Source organism: Ictidomys tridecemlineatus, chromosome 7, assembly GCF_052094955.1.
Source record: "Ictidomys tridecemlineatus isolate mIctTri1 chromosome 7, mIctTri1.hap1, whole genome shotgun sequence".
NCBI lineage: Eukaryota > Metazoa > Chordata > Mammalia > Rodentia > Sciuridae > Ictidomys > Ictidomys tridecemlineatus.
Genome location: NC_135483.1, coordinates 174052068 through 174071777, shown reverse-complemented (window position 1 = coordinate 174071777; position 19710 = coordinate 174052068). Strand labels below are relative to the sequence as shown.

The window sequence follows — 19710 nt, the reverse complement described above, 5'->3', positions numbered from 1 at the left end:
TACTGTGAAAATTTAAGAAGGGACAAGTTATGATTTTGAATATTCCACAGTAAAAAAGACCCTAAGTATAATACATTAAATTTACCGACACACATGCATACGCAAACAAGAATGAGAATTGAGGGCAGGGGATGTGGCTCAAGCAGTAGCGCGCTCGCCTGGCATGTTTGCGGCCCGGGTTTGATCCTCAGCACCACATACAAAGATGTCGTGTCCGCCAAAAACTAAAAAATAAATATTAAAAAATTCTCTCTCTTCTCTCTCTTTAAAAAGGAATGAGAATTGAATGTTTATATGTCCTTTTTAGATTAGTCTGGAAAAATTCCTGTATATGTAATTTTTTTCCCACAATAAATAAATATGCTCCATTTTCTAAATCAATATCCTGATTCTGCCAGAAAAAAAGTTTACCTGTAAGTGTTCATTAATTCAATCAGTTCACTTTCCTATCAATTGTCTGAGAGAACTTTTAGGAGAGAGATTAGATGATAACTGGAGTATGATGGAATAAGTTAGGATCCCTTAGAGATTTATATCCACCTCCACCCTCAAGAAAGCTCCAGAAACAATGCCGATTCTTCCTTCCGTCTCCATAAAGGAGGTCCATCAGATCTTTCAAATCAGGACTGTATCATTTTGAAAACCTAATGTCCTAGAGTAGTTGTTTTCTACTTTTAATGTGCATAACAATATCCTGATATACCTCTAAGAGGTTGGAATCCTGGATACCACTCCTACAGATTTGAATTCTTGAGTTTAATGAAGTGTCCTGGCATTTAACTTCATAAAATATACATATTCTAAGAACCATAGTTAAGAAAAAAATGGCTCTCAAAATCTCTTCTCCTCAGCAGTATAGCCTGCATTTTGCCTAAGAGTTGATATCACATGTTGTTTGGCCTATACTTGAGGCTCATGGTTCAGTACCCTGAGTCCTACTCTGTCCAAAGCACTGTTGAGGCACACATGTCTTTGCATAGTTATATAGTTTGGATGGTGAATGCCCCTTTAAGCTCATGTATTAAAGAACTGGTCCCCAGGTGGGGTTATTGGGAGGTTTTGAAAACTTTAGGAGATGTGACCTTATAAAAGGTCCTTAGAGATATGTCCTAAAAGAAAGATTATGAGAACCAGTTTCTTGTTTTTCCTCTTTTCTGCTTCCTAAATGATAAGGCAAACAGATTTCCTCCATCACAAATTCTTGACATGAGTGTCTGTCCCAGGGCCAAAGGAATGAGGCCAATCAATCATGGGATAGAACTTCCAAAACTAAGAACCAAAGTGAATCTTCTGTCTTTATAAGTTGATTATCTCAAGTATTTTATTATTGTGACAGAAAGTTAACACATACATGTTAGAAAAACCCTCTTCCACTGGTTAAGAGTTTATGGTCTCTTTTCCTATAGTAAAGATAGTTCTAAACCAAGTATATAGATTAGCTAGAAGAGAATAAACTGGATTTTAGTTACATAAGCCTCCTGGACTGACTTGGGCCTTTCTAGTGAGTCTGACCCCAAACAGGCTATAACCCTACTCTTATCCCAGGGCATATAAAATATGAATCACAGCCAGGAATGCCAAATTATCTTTTAATTATGATAGAACTCATCTTTTCTTTTTGTCTTTCTTGTGTATTTTTACTTTTATTAATTTTTATGTTGTCATTCACATGTTGATACTTCATTTGACAGTATAATTTGTAAGGCTTGAAAGGTACATGGTCAATATGTCCTTTATATTCTACCATTTATACTATGATGAATCTAAGAAATCTCATCTCTTTTTTTAGATCCTATTGTAGTTGTTCCTTTATCAGTCAAGGTCAAATTATTTAGGATTCAGTCTAAATCCCTTTTCTCTTATTTCTATATCTTTCTCTGGATATCATACCCAATCCTATGATTATATGTACCATCAATATCTGATTATTTGAAGCTTTGTAATTCAGAATTAGGTATGAGTTCTATACCTGTATAGATAATCACCTTCTAGATGTCTGCGTATGAATAAAAGACTAGTATGTCCAAAAGTGAGTTTTGTCTTTCAAAACTGTTCTTTTCCCAATCTCTGCACTCAAGAGATCAAAGTTAAAATCTGAGTGTCATTATTTTTTCTTTACTTCTTATCTTCTACATCCCTCAGACCTAAACAGGAAAGGTGAAAACTATGTGTTTACAGCAAAGGAAATCTAATGTAGATAACTGGTTATACAGGTGATGGAAGAGCTGAAAAGCTAAACAGAAGTTGGTTAGGCAATCTCAAGATTAGTATCAGGTCCAGGGGTGGACACGGTATTACAAGAACCTGGAGGCTAGTGACATCTGGTAGAAGGTAGAAACAGCAAACCAGCAGGAGTGAGCTGGAGCCATGGGTAAAATGCTGCACCTGAAGAGATGCCCTTCCTTCTTTCACTCTCCAGCCAGTGCCTGTATTAATAGAAGTGAGCTACACAAGGAAGCAGTCTGAAATGCAAAACAGAAAAGGCGACAAGGAATGGCTCTTATAGCACAGCCTCCAGTACAAACAAATATTCTTAGTATCTATCCATCACCTTCATCCAAGTCATCTGCATTGTTCTTCAGTCTTCTAACCTTTCTCTGCCTAGGCCGTGCTCCAGAGAGCAGCCAGAGTAATCCTTTCCCAAATGTAAATCAGGCCTATTTCAAATGTAGTTGTCCACCTGGTTAATGCTCATTAATGACTGCCCATTGCACTTCAAGTGATAAACATAAAGTCTCACCTGTAAGGCTCTGCCTCATCAACCACCATCCAGCTGCTCTAACCCATTCTCGCCATTATTTAGCTTCTGGAATATACCAAGCTCTTCTCATCATTAAAGCCTTAGCAGTATTGCCTCTGCTGAGTTCTTGAATGGCTGCCTTCTATCCTTCAAAGTTGATGAAATGCTGCCACCTCAGACAGTGGGCACCTGCCACATTATCCCCTGTTACCTTCAGAACTCTTTTCTCCATTTCTACCTGTGTGTTTATTTGTTCCCATCCCCCCCCCCGCCCCGTTAAACTATAAGCACCACAATATAAACACCCATGCTATCTCTATTTCCATTAAATACTCAGAATTTAGCAGAAGGTTTGGTACATTATCATTGTTCAAAATATGATCATAGAGTAAACAAATTACTCCAGAGAGGACACTGAAAATGAGTGGGGAAATGTGTTAAGAAAAATAAAAACAAATATGAAATCAAAACATTTGCCCAGATTATTAGTATTTTTGTTTTTCTGAAAAATCATTGTTACAGAACATGGGAATTATATACTAAAGTATTTCATAAATACTACTGAAGGAGAAGTTTTCTAGTTTGTTTTAGAAATCCAGTGATTGCACATATCTTAAGTGATGCAACGAGTCACTTTTTTTTTTTTTAACTTCCTATAAAAGCAAGGTTTCTGAAGCTTGTTAAACTGTAGATTTTGATTCAGTAGATCTGGGGTAGAACCTGATATTCTGTACTTTTAATAAGTTTCCAGGTGATGCCCAAGCTGCTGGTCCAAGGAACACTTTTTTGAGTAGCAAGAGAGCCATCAAGCTGATGAATTAAATTTACACAAATGTTTTCCAATGTCCACACCTTTTAGCTTCTCTGCATTCTGAGCTAGAAAGGAGAAGAAACCACAAAATCAATACAGTGTAATGTTCAATTAGTCTAATCAGTCTCTTGGCCACATTTTGTTCATCTGAAATTATGGTCTCAACCTCTATTTGCTTTACACCAGCATTTCCTAACAGATTTTGTAGTTCAAATTTTATCATTAAACATTAACTAACTCATGTTTGAGGATTAACAAAGTACAAATCAATAAAGGTAACCTTCATTTGTGCAGTGCTTTACAGCTTACAAAGAGCTCTCAGGTACATTATTGTGTTTAATCCTCATAGCAGTCCAAGGTATAGCCAAAGCAACAATATTAACACAATACTATAGAAGAGGAAGTTTATATTCAGAAATATTAACTGTGGTAATAATCAGCAATATGTTTATTGCTTTAAGTTTGCAAGTCATTAATTAATGACTGTCATTTGTTAGTGACTGTCATTTATTATTGACTGTCCCCACCTGCTATACATGACATCTTATGTGTGCGGGGCTACAACATTCTCCTGAAAATATGAATATTTTTGTGTAGGTATACTGTTTTTCTTCTGGAAGCAGGTTTGAAGTCCCAAGATATTCAGAATCTGAAGAATCCTTGGCCTCAAATTTATAGAAAAGACCAAAATTCTCTTGTGCCATTGGGAAAGTGTGTTCTCTGAGTAGTGCATCTACTTGTCAGTGAAGAATGTGGTCTAAATTCAGGGCAGGGAAGGGGGATGGCAGATACAATGCCAGGAGCTCATCTGTAGTTGTATTAACCAGCTCTGCTTTATGACTGAAAACCTGGTATTTTATTCCCTCTCATATCATACACTCTTCAGTTGGTTTAGTTCTTGGAAAGGAGATAAGGTATAATTAATTAATTTATCATTTTTCAGAGAAAACCCAACACTAATTTTTTTTTTTTTTGGTACCAGGAATTGAACTCAGGGGTGCTTAAACACTGAGCACATCGCCAGCCCTTTTTTTATATTTTATGTAGAGACAGGCTCTTGCTGAGTTACCTAGGGCCTTGCTAAATTGCTGAGGCTGACTTTGAACTCAGCAATCCACCTGCCTCAGCCTATCAAGCCACTGGGGTTACAAGCATTTGCAACACATATTGTGTTGCATAATGCATGAAACCAAATTAGTGATGCAACTATTATTAATATTTCCAATATTAACAATTAATTGGTCCCTTGTTCATTTGTTAATTTGCATGACAATATAAGCAAGTGAGAAAATACAAAGTAAAGCGATATGACCCTTTTGGGGAGGTACCTAATTATTGAAGATATTAATTTTAGTTTAACTAAAAACAAATTTCTGAATATTATGTTTGGCTCTAACAGTTTAGGACACAGAAACTTGAATAAGTAAGTTGCACAAGTACATATACTCTTCCATTATAGCTTTGAGATCTCACTGTTAATAAAATATCTGTATTCCAATTTTTTAATTATTTTTTAAAATTCCCTTTAACTTATCAATTAGTTGCCAACAAACTTTACTGCTTAGTAGAATAATTTTTTGTATATGTCTGTGTTACTGGGGATTACACCCAGAGGTGCTTAACCACTGAGCCACATCCCCATCCCTTTTTTGCATTTTCTTTAGAGACAGGGTCTTGCCAAGTTGCTAAGTGCCTCACTAAGAGGCTGAGGCTGGCTTTAAACTCACCATCCTCCTACCCCAGCCTCCAAAGTTGCTGGGACTATAGGCGTAGGCCACTGTGCCCCACCACAATAATTCTTATCTATATTTGCATTAGTTTTCATCTTGAGTTAGAAAATTAAAAATGAAAACTAGCAATAAGAATTATAACCTAAGCTCTAGCCCAGAAATTTGCTGAACTTATAAGGTATTCTCTGACCTGAGGAATATCTGCTTTCCAGAAATATGAGCAATGGGATGATCTTGGGCTGTTAGCACTGATGAATGACTCTGGAAAAGTCATCAAATACCCACCATGACCAGAATGTTTTAACCTCACATTAGGATAAGAAATGTTCTACTAAAAATACTAAAATTTTGTAAGTTGGAAGAAATAATAACTTCTATGAAAGGGAGTCACATTCTTCTCCCCCAAAACATAGGAAAAATACCATAGTCACCACAATACACACACACAATGCTGTGTTTAAGTATAAAATATACACACTTAAAACAAAAATAGGTCAATATTTACTCCCTTACGTGTAGGTTAAGAACAAAGGAATTTATAAATGAGCCAAAAAGATTCATGAAAAGAGACATTTTGCACAGAGCTATTCAGGAACATGTAAGATATGTGCAGCACATTTATTTATTCTATCTTTTACTTATTTGAGGATGCCTACAGAGAAAAAATATAATGATTTTGTTAATAGTAGCACAAAATGCAGAATTTCAATACCTTGCCACATACAGTCTCAGTCAGTACCCAGAATTTAAAGGATCTTCTAAGTTTCTGATGTACTAAAGAGGTGTCCTGAAATTGAAGAGAGAGGAAAGAGAAATAATTCAGTATTATGTAATTATAATAATTATTACATTTTTCCAAAGCATGTCACAGAAGCACCTCATGATTTGTTTAATGAACATCCCATTTAGCTTTTTCATTTTAATCATTCAATAAACATATTTTAAGTGTTTACAGGATAAAGATAAATATGACACTATGCTGATCCCCGAGGGCACTCACATTTTAAGGTGGAAGTTGGACCTTATAGCAATCATTTACAATCTAAATAGTAAAAAGCAAAATAAATGTGTATATGAAGTATAATAGAATCCATCAGGGAGAGGTATGAGAGGGCCAGGGCATGGTAGAAAAACCAAAGGTATCAACATAAATACAACTGAGCAGGGGCAGTTCTCAGATGTTTAACTTCACTTTTCTGTCTTTCTATGGAATCACAAACTCTCACTCTGAGAAATTCAGATTACAAGATCCAGTGATCTGACCTAAATCTGGTGGTGGATGCAGTGTTTCCAGGGACACCTAATGCAGGACCTACGTGCCACACCTTCAGAGGGTGCTCATTGCAGGACTTTGATGACCATGACAATCCTCCTGGGTTATTTATATTTCAAATGTTACAAGTTACTGATTATCAAATGATGATTAGGCCAATGTCTGCAATAACTGACAGAAAAGGTAACAGAGTAATGAGAAGCAGAAAGAAGAGGGATGACTTAGGAAATGGAGCAGGCAAGCGTCAATGTCATGAAAGGCGTGAAGCAAGGTAACTTGCCGGCTTCTGTGCAAGCAGTTTCATTAAAATATGCCAGGTCTGGAAAACAGTGAGGAAATTGTGATTTTTCAGGTGCAGAGAGCATATTCTCAGGTCCTATAAAATAGTGTGAATGTGGTGGGCTTCAATAGAAAAATTCATTACTTTACACAGAAAACAAATGACAGGAAGAGTCAGGGAAAAAGCCTTTTGTATTCAAGGGGGAACAAAAGAAATGGAAAGAAAATAAAGGGAGAAATTTTCATTTCCCATGACTTACCTGTGTTTATTCAATGGAACATAATGTGGACATGAGAAATACTATAACCTCTCCATTTCTTTCTTTTCAGGATGAAAATCATGATATGTCACTTAAGATATGAATGTCAAAATGTAACCTTAAAATCCTATATTAAATCCAGAAAAAAATGGCTCTTATAAGAAATTAGCCATGAGGGAGAAAAGGAGTTTAAAACTTTAAAAAAAAAGAATATTAATTCAAGAAAATATTCAAGAAGATAGTGATTTTTGAATTTTCATGTTTTATAATATGAAAAATAATCACATTATTTAAGGCTGGATGAACATGTATTTGACCTTATTTTACAAAAAAATAAATAAATAAAAAGGAAATTTAAATGTATTGAGCACCTTCTCTTTCTGATGTTACTATGGGGAAAAGTTGAAAATCTTTACAAATTTAAATTTAGAAAAATGTTTGAAATATCAAAAAGTAGCCAGGACTTGAAAGTCCAAGATCTCTGAGAATGGGAAAGTATGATGAGAAGAATCTTGTATTTAGTGGTGATTTTTACCTCATCTCATAGCATATGCTGATTGGTAAGTGGCATAAGACCAAGAAGTGAAAAGGTTGAGTAGAGATTTATGGCTGAAAGCCTAAAAATCTGAAGTTTTCCACTCTCAAAGGGATGTAGAAGCCCAAATTTGGAGTTTGGAACTTTCAAAACAGCCCAGATTAGAGGCCAAGACACTTGAGCGGAGGGGAAGATTAGTGTGGTGAACCCCAAATTCTGCAGCTATTAATATGAGACAAGCTTTTCACATCTCGTTGAGTAAAGAACATGAAAATTGTAGTCAAGGGCCAACCAAGGAACAACATCCATGAAACATACTCTGGACTTTGAGTTAGAATCCTGAAAGGAAGAGAACATCAACTGGAACTCACATCATCTGTGTGATTTCTAGACACACATTCAGGGAAATTACTGCGCATGCCAGGAAACAGGAAAAAAGACCAAATCCAAGAGAAAAACAAACAATGGAACTCTTAATTCAGATATCAAATTTATCAGACATAGACTTTAAAATATTTGTGGTTAATACTTTTAATAAAATGGCTAAGGAGAATACACCATAAAATAGGAATCTAGAAAAGGTTCTAAGTTGAAATTTGAGAACTGAAAAAAATATATTATGGATATTAAGAACTCAGTAGATGAATTTAGTATCAGATTACACATAGTAGAAATGATTGTTACATCAACTGTTAAGAATACATTCTTTCCAAGGAAGTATAAAGCATTAAGAAAGAGGGAAAACAAAGCATTATGTGTCTCAAAAAAAAAGGTTAAAATTAAATTTGCTTTCTGACCATTTTGACACTGAATTAGAAAAATACAAAGGGAAAATCTCCAATTTGTCAGAAAGCAAGTAACAAACTTCTAAATAATAAAAGAGGAAATAAGAGATTATAATGGAAATAAAGTGTTTTGAATGGTATAACAACACAACATCAAAATCCATATTAAACTAAAGCAATATTTGGTGGTAAATGTATAGATGTGTAAATGAGAAATAAAATGCTGAAAATCTGAAACTTACTAACTAATCTCAAAAAGAAGAGCAAATTAAGCTGAGGGAAAAAAGTAGAAACTAATAAATCAGGCATTCATTAGAAAAATAACTTTCCAAAACTGCCCACATAAAAGATAAATTTTCTCAGACTTGTTAAGGAAATAAAATCCATAACTAGAAATCTTCTTCAATAGGATAATCTAGTTCAAGATAAAGCAAAGCATACACAAACATTTCCATAAATAGGAAAGGAGGGAGCCTACTGCAGTTCAGCTATTGAAGTCAGTTGAATACTTATCCTGAAAAACAGACATGAAGGTTACAAGAAAACTACATCCCAATCACTTTTATGAACATAGATATAGCATTTCTAAACAAAATTGCAGCAACTTAAGTATAGTGATACACAAAGGTGAGAATATATCAAAACATATTTCACAAATGTAAGATTAGTTTATCTATATAAAAATCAATCAATGAATAACACTAATAGAGAAAAACCGTATGATCATCCCAATGAATACGGAAAAAACATTTGATAAAATTGAATACCTGTTACAGAAAAAAAAATGAACTCTTGGTAAACTAGAAATAAAAGAGAGCATCTTTACACTGACAATGGACATCTATAAAATATATATGAAGCAAATATCCTATTTGATAAAGTATTAAAATCCTTCCCTCTGCCATGAGACAATGATTTCCTTGGCTTTTATTCAATATTCACTGTAAACTCTAGCCAGTGTAATAAGCCAACAGAGAAAAAAGAAAATGCAGGCTCAGAAAAAAATGATACAAAGTTATAAAACTCTGATCATGTGAAGATTTACAAATGACATGATTTTATACATAATTAACCTAAAAGAATGTACAAAAACTATTAAAATTGATGAGGGAATTTGGCAAGGTTTTATATAGGAATTCAACATTAAAATATTAACTTCAATTATATTTGGATATATCAGGAAAATGAAGCTTAACAAATGATACAATGTAGAATGGCAACAATAAAATCAAAGAATCAATGATAAACGTAAAGAGTGGTGTAAGTAATAGACACAATCTATAATCATTACTGTAAAATAAAAGATGAAATAAAAAGAGTAGACAAATTGTGAAAGGTATAATGTACATAGATTGGAAACTCAATGTTGTAATGATGTCAATTTTGCCCAAATGGATCAGTTATTTTCCAGTCACAGTAAGCAATTTTGGTGAAAACTGACATGTTGAATAAGTCAAATAACCAATCTGATATCAAAGATCAAAGCTAGATGATTATATAGTCGACTCTCAAGATATATTACATAACTAATTATTCAGACCAGGTGTTAATCACACAACTATAGACAGGCCAAAGGAATAGAATAGAGATTTCATAAGCAAACTGGCATCTATCTAGATGATCAATGTATTTCAAATGCTGTTGTACAATGGAAGATGAACAAGATGCTCTTTTCAACAAATTGTGCTGGGTCAGTGAAATACTCACACAGGGAAAATTATCATTTTTTATACTTCATATCATAAATAAATGAATTCCTGATAGACTTTTTATTTAAAAAAAAAGAAAAAGGAATTACAATGAAGTTTTTTGAACGTAACACAAGAGAAAATCTTATCCACCTTGAGATGCCCAAACTTATATTACACAGGACATAGACACAAAATCATTAAACATAAAAGAAAAATATTGACAAGTCAACTACATTGAATTTAAAAACAAGGTTCATTAAGATACAGCCATAGGAAATGTAAAATTAAGACACCGAGTGGAAGAAAATATTTAAACATTTGCAATAGAACAAGGGCTTAGATCAAGAATATTTAGGGAAAATAAAGATAACTAACAAACATGGACACGGGGCTTGAAAGGGTACATTGAAAAATGGCCAGTAAGCATATGAAATTATTTCAATTATAATAACCATCAATAAAATGTAAAATAAAACTGTAATAAAATACCATCACATTTACACTATAAATATTAAAAGGAAAAGATTAATAATACAAAGTGTTTGGGGAAATGTGAAGAAACTGAACTTTCAAATACTGTTTATGAGAATATAAATACAATGACTTTTAAATACATAAGTATCTAGTAATGTTCAACATAAATCCTACCTTCCAATAATTTGAATTTTGCAATACATGTATATGTTCACCAAAAAACAAATATATTCACATAGCAACACTATTCATAATGGTCCCAATAAGAACAACCCAAATGTCCAGTTACTATAGAATAATTAAGTAAATTACGGTATTCTTATACAATGAAACAGAACAAATTACATGCAACAGTATAGATAACTCTCATAAACATAAAGCCAAGAAAGTGAAATCAGACACAGTAGATCACATACTTCATGATCCCATTTGTGAAGTTTGAAAACAAGGCAAATCAATCTCTGGTGTTAAATGTCTTATGTCCGACTAGTAACTACTTTGGGGGAAAGAGTCTTAGGGTGGGCAAAAGTAAGAGTTTTGGATTACTTGTGATCTCTAATTTGTCATTCCAGTTGGTGGCTACTGGAATGTACTCCTTTTATAGAAATTCATTGAGCTATATACTTATATGTGCACTTTGTTACATATGTCATTATTCAAAATTAGAAATATCTTAATGTTTTAGTCAGTTTTTTCATTTCTGCTACCAAATACCCAACAAGAACAACTTAGAAGAGGAAATCTTATTTTGGCTCATGGTTTCAGAGGTTCTGTCCATGATAGGCCAACTCCATTCCTCTAGGCCCAGGATAAGGCAGAACATCATGGCGGAAGTCTGTAGAGGAGAGAAGTTTCCACCTTCATGGTTGTCAGTGAGCAAAGGGGAGGAGTGGGCACAGGGAAGATGCACCTTTCTAGGGAGCATGCACAGTGACCCACCTCCTTCAGCCATGCCCCACTTCCCTACAGTTATCATTCAGTTAGTACATTCCAATTGTAATGGACTGATTAGTAGGTTATAGCTCTTATAATCTAATCATTTTCCTCTGAATATTCCTACATTAACACATAAAATTTTGGAGGATTCCTCATGTCCAAACCATAACACTTAAAAATATATTAAGTACTACTATGGGCAGGCATTGTACATGTACCAGGGTAAACTTTTTTTCAGAACTTTTTTTATCCTTATTATCAGAATTATAAAGTATTCCATTTCTCTTCCTTGATCCTAGCACTTGTTAAACTCCAACTAATAAAACAGGGCATTTGTAACTACAATTTCAAATGAGGGAAAGCACCTGGGATATCCTAGCATGATCAACATGGAGACACTGGGAGAAAACCTATGGCAGAGGGAAAGGTAAATTGGCAAATTAAAAATTAGGCTATAGAAGAAAGGAATAGGGGAGAATTTTTTTTAAAAAAATCATTTTAAAGAGCTTTTTGAATTCACAAGTTGACTACAGACTCAGACTCCAAGACCTAAGAGGGTAAGGATAAGGCCAGCTGAGGATCTCGAGACACTCTGGAACATGATGGGAGAAGTACTCTACGAGAACCACTTCCTAAGGATGTGTGGGTTGGTAGAGACCACTCAAACCCCAAATAATGGTTATCTTGTGCTCTGTTTAGGCACTTGGCTGGCAGATATAAATGTTCAACAGGGCCACCTCAACTACTAGTTAAGACATTGTACTAGGGCTCAGTGCCACCCTAGATACCAGTTAAGACATTGTACTAGGGCTAGCCTTTGAGATTGGGGATGCAGAGGTACTTCTACAGAATAAAGGAAGGCTGTGCCTGATTCAAAGTGAGGCACCAGGCTGAGTCAAGGAACAAGCTGCCTGCAGACAGTTGTAGAAAGGAAATGAGCAGTAATATGTGCTCAGAATCCCCTCACAGAAGGAGGGGAACATGTTGGAGACAGTGGTATTCTTGGCACTAGAGGTGCTGGGAGGATGTGCCATTTAAAAGCAGACTATTGGCACCATGCCTTGTATAAAAGTATGCAAAAATAAGCTCTGCAGACTTCCCAGGGCAGGAGTAGAGAACCTAGGAGGGTTGGTATCTATAGCTGCATCATTTGTGACAGATTTTTTAAACAAAGTTTTAGTGTTTTCTAAAAGGGAGGGAAGATCCACAATCAAGATGGTAGGAAAAATCCAAGAAAACTGTGATCTGTATTGTAGTTCTGGTTTGGGGGTCAATAAAGAAAGAAAGAAAAAAAGTTTTCTCTCAGGTACTATAGTAATGGAACTAAGGTCCAGTGTGAGTGTCAGGGGAGGAAGTGTTCAAATTACACATTAAACAAGATAAAGAAATATAGAAAGATAAAGAATTTCTTAAAACTAGAAGTAGGTTATGGAATACCTTCAGGGCCCCCGCCTCCAGGGTGTATGCATGAAAGATCCCAGGATGTCAGCCTTAACACAGGATTCACTGTTCATCTTAAAAGCAGTTCTCAACAACAAGAAGTACCAAGAAGGCAAATATCCAATTCTTTTACCCAGTAAAGAAGGGATGAAAATAATTCTCCTTCTGAATAAGACATAGAGAAATTCATATAATGTCATAGAGAAGGGAGTCAGGGATTCAATCAGGAAACCAGCATGGATCAAATAAGTGAAAGCAGGAACCACTTAGCATGCAGGGCACATGTGGCAACTTATTTTTAGGCAATTGGGACATTAATGATACCTCAGGATCTCAACTACGGGAGGGAAAATGAAAGGGAAGCTACCAGTCAGAAGTCACAGGTATCCTCCCCAGGATGGGAGCATGGAGTGTATGTGTCAAAAGAGGAGTGCCAAAAAGATGTGACTAGATACTTACTGTGATATGGAACTATGTTTTTCTTCTCCCTAGCATCCTCCACAGCCTCCGGGCCACCTTTCTTTTTTTGAGTATTTTTGTTGTTGTTGTTTAAGTAGAGTTGCATGTTGAAAGCAGACTTCCTGAAAACAATTCATCTCCCTGTATTGGGGAAAGCCCAACTAATTGAGGAGATTACATTTGGTGTCCCTGAAAAGAGATCTTTCTTAAGGTGGGGGGAGAAACAGGAGAAGTTTCCACAACCCCCCAAACAGGAGAAAATTCTGCAAATTCTTCTCCCATCCTTCTCAGTGTTTTGAGAAAAGTACTTAAACTCTGAGGAAAATGGCTGCAATATCTACCTAGGGATGTTGGATCTCTTGAGTTCTAGGTAAGGAAAAAACTGAGCCATGCTATTTCACAGGGAATCCTTGGGCTATAACCCAATGCAATGTATCCAAATATCTTGGTTCCTATGTAATCCCAAAGTTCTGGAGTGCCAACTGTGAAAATTGCTGAGCTCACTGAGCACAGGAAAGGAAGCTATACTGATGCACTGCCCTCAGGAAACTCTCAGGGAGGGTGGTCAAACTATTCAGCGTCAGAGAAGGTAAAGGCATCTCCCCATCAGGCAGCATCCCACCCAATGTACGTGGAAGCCAGCCTTAAATAGCCAGTGCTATCAGGGTGGTGATCCAGCTGAATCTCAGCCCCGGGCATGTGGCCTACAAATCTATGATTTCTTTTATGATTTAGAAAGACAGAATGTGTTGAGATAAACATTTTACTGTTTGAAATAAACTTTAACTCTCATCTGTACATATCTGTAGTTTATAATACAGGTGACTAAGGCCTATATTCATAATACTCTGAGTTATAAAATAACATCACACACACACACACTCACACACACACTCACACACTCACACACACACACACTCACACACTCACACACACACATCATGTCATGTCATGTCAGAATATTCTGGATAAAACACACTGAATTTTAGATGCCCCAATTCAGTTTTCACCAGTAAAACATAAGCCAATATTTTAGCCCTGGGGCCAACATGGTAGAGGGCATTCCTGCTCAGTGTGTGGTACCATGGCTGATTGTATTGTTATGCAGAATCTCAGGCCTTTCATTCTTCTTCCACCAGCAAGTTTTTTAAAAAGTTTCAGAACCCCTGGATGTAAAAAAATGATAAACCTGTCCTTTTGCAAGGAATGTATGATGTAGTTACTATGTCAATTATTTCAATTTGGTTTGTGAGGTTTAATTTGGTTCCTTCTTTGTGTGCTGGAAAACCCTTTTCTCATAGAAATAGCTCAAGACAAGATCTGCCATGAAGCTTACGACTTCTGAGACAGCCTTCATAGCCAAAGGCTTACACAATCCTCAAGACATAGACCTCCAGCAAGAAAAGGAAGGGTATATTTTGGTTTTATATTAATAACATAAAGGTAGCTTCATGCCCCAAAGTTATCATTAATGTTGCTACAAAGGCTCACATTTAAGGATCAAACAGTACAGAAAATTCCTGATCATTTCAAGTATGACTGCTCCATCTGGCCTTTGTTTTATAAATTCTACCTTCTGTTTCCCAACCTGCTCCCTTTTTTAAACTCCCCAGCAAATTAATAAATAAAATATTCTTTTGTGGATTAAGACTTGTTTTGGTTCTGCTATGAAGTTTTCTTCTAAGCTATGGCTTAGAAAGAACAATAACATTTATTCATTTATTACTTACTCTGTGTCAGATGCTATGCTATGCTAGGTGCTTAATGTGCATTGTAGCATGTCATGGTCCCTAGAACCCACTGAAGTTTTCTGAAGAACTACCATGAGAGACTGTAGAAAGCAAATATTGAAAATGACAAAGCTATTCTCAGCCTGGTAACTTGAATGATCATATGGAGCAAAGTTAGTCCATGACCTTGTTATATGAACAAGAAATAACTACAATTTTATTTCAGCCCTTACATTTGTCCTTATTAATTTTAACATAGATGTCATTTTTTATTCCCTTTTATTAACCAATAGGAAATGGGGCTTAGAGATGTTACCAAGCTTGTTCAATATTTCACAAGTACTAAGTGAGAGAACTGTGGTGAAAAAGAGATTATCCAAGTCTAGAACAATTGTTCTTTGCTACCAGATCACAATGACCCAGTGTTAGAAGACTTCAAGAGTCCAAGGTCTTGTGTAACATTTATAACTCTATATTATTTAATCCCTTCTTATTTCTCAGCATTATCATATTCCTGACTCCTTGTCTTTAATGTTTTCCATCTGGAATGTCTTTTCTATATTGAAATCCTGGTTTCTGAAGGATCTGCTCATATACTGCTACCTTCCTACTAACCTGAACCCCTGGATGAAATAATCTTGCCCTCCTATGGTGACTTCTTTCTTTCTTTCTCTCTCTTTTTTTTCTTTGTGTGTATGTGTGTGTTGTGTGTGTGTGTGTGTAAGATATTCATGTTCTATGTTCTGTTTTTTTTTTTAATATTGCATTTTGTTCAAGATGCATGTGCCCGGCCCCCAAAACAGGAAGATGGTAAAGCCATGGTAATCTTCTAAACAAGTTATACTTCTCTTTTGTTCCCTTCTTCAGATAGGGTTCTAAGCTTTCTTCCCAGCTAAGAGTTGCCAAGTGACAGGGTTCTGACTAATGAAAAAGAAGAGAAAGTCTACTAAGAAAACATAGTGGTTTTCTCTAAAGAAGAATTTCCTTCTGACCAAAGAACAAACAAAACAAAATAGTAGAGAGAAAATATATTCCCTCCTCCCTGATTTGAGGGCATGCATGTGAGTTTATGAAATTTATAGTTATGGAAGTCTTCCTGAAGCCAAAAGGTAGTCTGGTTAAGGACAAAAATCCATGAGTCTAGCAAAAGCAGAACAAAAATAGGTAAAAAGTCTGACCCTTTATATCACTATTAAATTCCTACGCCAACTTGGAGACTGCTTAACTATGCACTCATCATGAAAAACAATTGAATGTTTTTATGAGCCATACTTAAACATATACTAAAGCTGAAATTATTCATGATACAAAGCCACACCTGATACAGTGCCTGCTTGTGGCTGCCAGGACTATTTACAAGTATCCTGCTCCCCTTGTTTCAAGTTCATAATCAAATTAAACTTCCACCCCTACTGTACAATTAGATACACTGGTTAACAAATGTGAACAGAAATGGGATGGATTACCTCCAGGTGGAAGATTTCAGTAGTAGTATATTCTGTCTCCTTCATGTGTCCCTTCTCCTGGCACAATGACCAAAGGTCAACGTCTGCAGATCAAGTCTCAGCTACTGTGATGAGGCAGAGCTCCCAGACTGACCCATGTTGAACATGTAGAAATAGGAAGCAAGCCCTTGGTTTATTAAGCCACTGAGGTTCTGCAGTTTTTGCATATGTAACAATTTAGTCTATTTGACTTGTCCTGACTTGACAGAATCAGTAGTCACAGGGCTATGACACACTGTCCTTTTTACAGGATCTGCTCTTCTGATTTAATTAAAACATGTTAAATATATGAAGCATTAGAACATAAGGAAGTTTAAAAACAAATTACCCAGAGGCTGGGATAGATGGCAAATGTCTCTATTCTAAGCTACTCAGGAGACTGAGCTAGTAGGATTATTTGAGCCCAGAAATTTGAAGCCAGCCTAAACACATAGCAACACCCTATCTCAAAATAAATAGATAATTCAAATTATTTGGGAGAATATTCTTATTCACATCAAAATATTCTATTATGAGTAGAATTTCAATTTTTACTATAAGAAAAATACATAATATTTACTGAATGTTTACTAGCCAGAATGCAATAAAATGTAAAGATTCAAGAACTTTCCAAACACAAAAATGATGGTGTTGAGCTAGGGTTGGAGCTCAGTGGCAAAGTGCTTGCCTGGCACACATGAGGCACTGGGCTCAATCCTCAGCACCACATAAAAATAAAAATTAAAAAAGGCATTCTGTCTATCTACAACTACAAAATTTTTCATTTTCTTTTTTCTTTTATTTTTTTTCCTTTTTCTTTTTAACAAATAATGGTGTTTTCATTAAGAGAAATTCCTAAATGAGAATATAGAGGATATTTTCAATGAAAATTCAGGTTCAAGTTTCTAGAAATACTATTAAATATATTTATTCAACAAAGATTACTTTCCCTTCCTATTACTGTAGAAGGATATTAAGTTTTGAACTTTGAACTAATTAGCTATAGTACTAGCAAAAGTTAAAGAAAAAGGCTTAATGATATCTTATGATCACTAACCTAAAAGAATTCAAATAGAGAATACCACTGTGAAAAGAGGTGTACTTCCAAATCAAAATATCTAATTTATATTTAATTGTATTAACCTGTATATATACCACAAAAACCTTTGAAATTTTTATATACCACAGGAAAACTTTGAAAAATCAATGGTACCAGTTATTACAAGATGTTAGAGTCAATCTGACCAAACTTTCTTATATACATACATGAAATATCACAGTGCATAACAACATAAAGTATATCCATTATACACTAATTTAAAAAGATAAATGCAGAAATATCAGTAGAGAGATGGGAGAAGGACGGTGGAAGGGGGAGGATGAGGGGGGGGAAGTTCTGGGGACTGAATTAGAGCAAATTGTGTTCCATGCTTTTGTAATTATGTCAAATGTAAACTAGTGTTTTATATAACTAAAAATAATTTAAAAAAATAAACAAGAAGTTAGAACCCAGTTGTGATGGTTAATTTATGTGTTGACTTGGGTAGGTTAGAATTCCTAAATATTCAAACACCAGTCTACATGTTGCTATAAAGAACTTTCTTAAATATAGTTGAATTTAAATCATGAGACTAGATGGGCCTCATCCAATCAGTTGAAGAGAAAATAAATGAGGTCCCTTCAAAGAAGGATTCTGCCTTCAGGCTGAAGACTACAACATCAACATCTGCTTTGTTTCCAGCCTACACTACTGGTTTGGTACTTGCTCATTCCCTAAATCATGTGAGCCAATTTCTTTTAAAGACAATCATTGTGTGTGCATGTGTGTATATGTGTGTGTGTTTGTGTGCGTCATTCACACACACACACTATATTCATATATATAATTCATATATATGTACACACACACACACACATATATATATGAATGTATATACACACATCCTGTTAGATCTGTTTTTCTGTTAATCCCTAATACACAAGTTATTTTAAATTTGTTATCACAGGGCTTCAAAAGACCAAGTTGTTAAAAACTACCCTGCCAAAACTAGTAGGTTTCAAGGTTTATATAAAATAGAACCTTGGTAACATAGGTAGCCAACAAAATATGAATTAGCCCTATCTTTAAATGCCAGTGTTATAAGGGGTACCAGGTTACAAGGTTTATAGACACATAAAGACATCCACAACCAGAACTCTTCAGCATGTAAAACATTGCATAAAATCTATCAGCAGGCTCCTAGATCATGCCACCAAATTTGATGACTAAAGCATCACTCGCAAATCCACTATAGGTTATTTATAAGCACTAAACTAAAAGTTGAAAGAAATGAATAAAGGGGACATCATGATATATTAAATCCTGCACTTTCTCTTCAGAGCTCAGAAAGCATCAAACTAAAGATTGTTATTATGCCATAGATTAGTTCCTGGAATGACATTGCTGAAAAATGTTATTTTTAACATTACTATCATTTAGAAGTGACATTGTTATATGCCTGGACACATAAAAGACATTCTCCAGGATCAGTGATAGGGATAGGAAAGGCCAACTTTAATGAAAGTTCATGTTCAAAGTCAATCATTTCATTTAAGATTCTGTAGATTAGCACCAGCAACATAAATGTCATTTTTATAAGTTTTGTGTGTCTAGTACAAAGAACAAGGCAAATCAGGAGTCCTAAGTGTGAATCCCTGCTCTAAGTATTGAGTCCATCTAAGATGATAGGAACAACTTCTCTATTCTTCAATTTCATCACTTCGGAAATAAAGCAAGTATTTTTCTTGAAATGTTAGGAGAATTATTTAGGAACATGCAAGAAGCACAGCCCATAAAAGATGCAAATATTGAGCTAAGTGTTGAATAAAATCCCAGATGTGTCATTTATGTGAGGTATCAAATATTACTAAGTATCAAGTATTATATTTCTTAAAACAATATTCAAATTTACTCTAGAGATAATAAACTGAACTGAACTCATAAAAATACAGTTCATTCATATCATAGGGAAAAGGGTTTTCTATTCCATGATACTAAGACATGGATAATGAAATGCATTTAGTAAATGGGATTAGGAAAAATC

At 35.1% G+C, this 19710-nt stretch overlaps 2 long non-coding RNA genes across 2 annotated transcripts in view; one reads left to right on the top strand and one right to left on the bottom strand.

Annotated features, from left to right (window-relative positions):
- Positions 1–3223: 3223 nt before the first annotated feature.
- LOC144365341 (uncharacterized) overlaps positions 3224–19710 on the bottom strand; it is a 32368-nt gene continuing 15881 nt past the window's right edge. The window contains exons 2-3 of the long non-coding RNA XR_013423655.1: positions 5994–6068; positions 3224–3616 (exon numbers count right to left, since the gene is read on the bottom strand). This is a non-coding gene — a long non-coding RNA (uncharacterized LOC144365341). The remainder of the gene's footprint in view (positions 3617–5993; positions 6069–19710) is intronic.
- Positions 6743–7456, top strand: LOC144365340 (uncharacterized). Its single transcript, XR_013423654.1, has 2 exons — positions 6743–6825; positions 7164–7456. It is a non-coding gene; the product is annotated as an uncharacterized LOC144365340 (long non-coding RNA).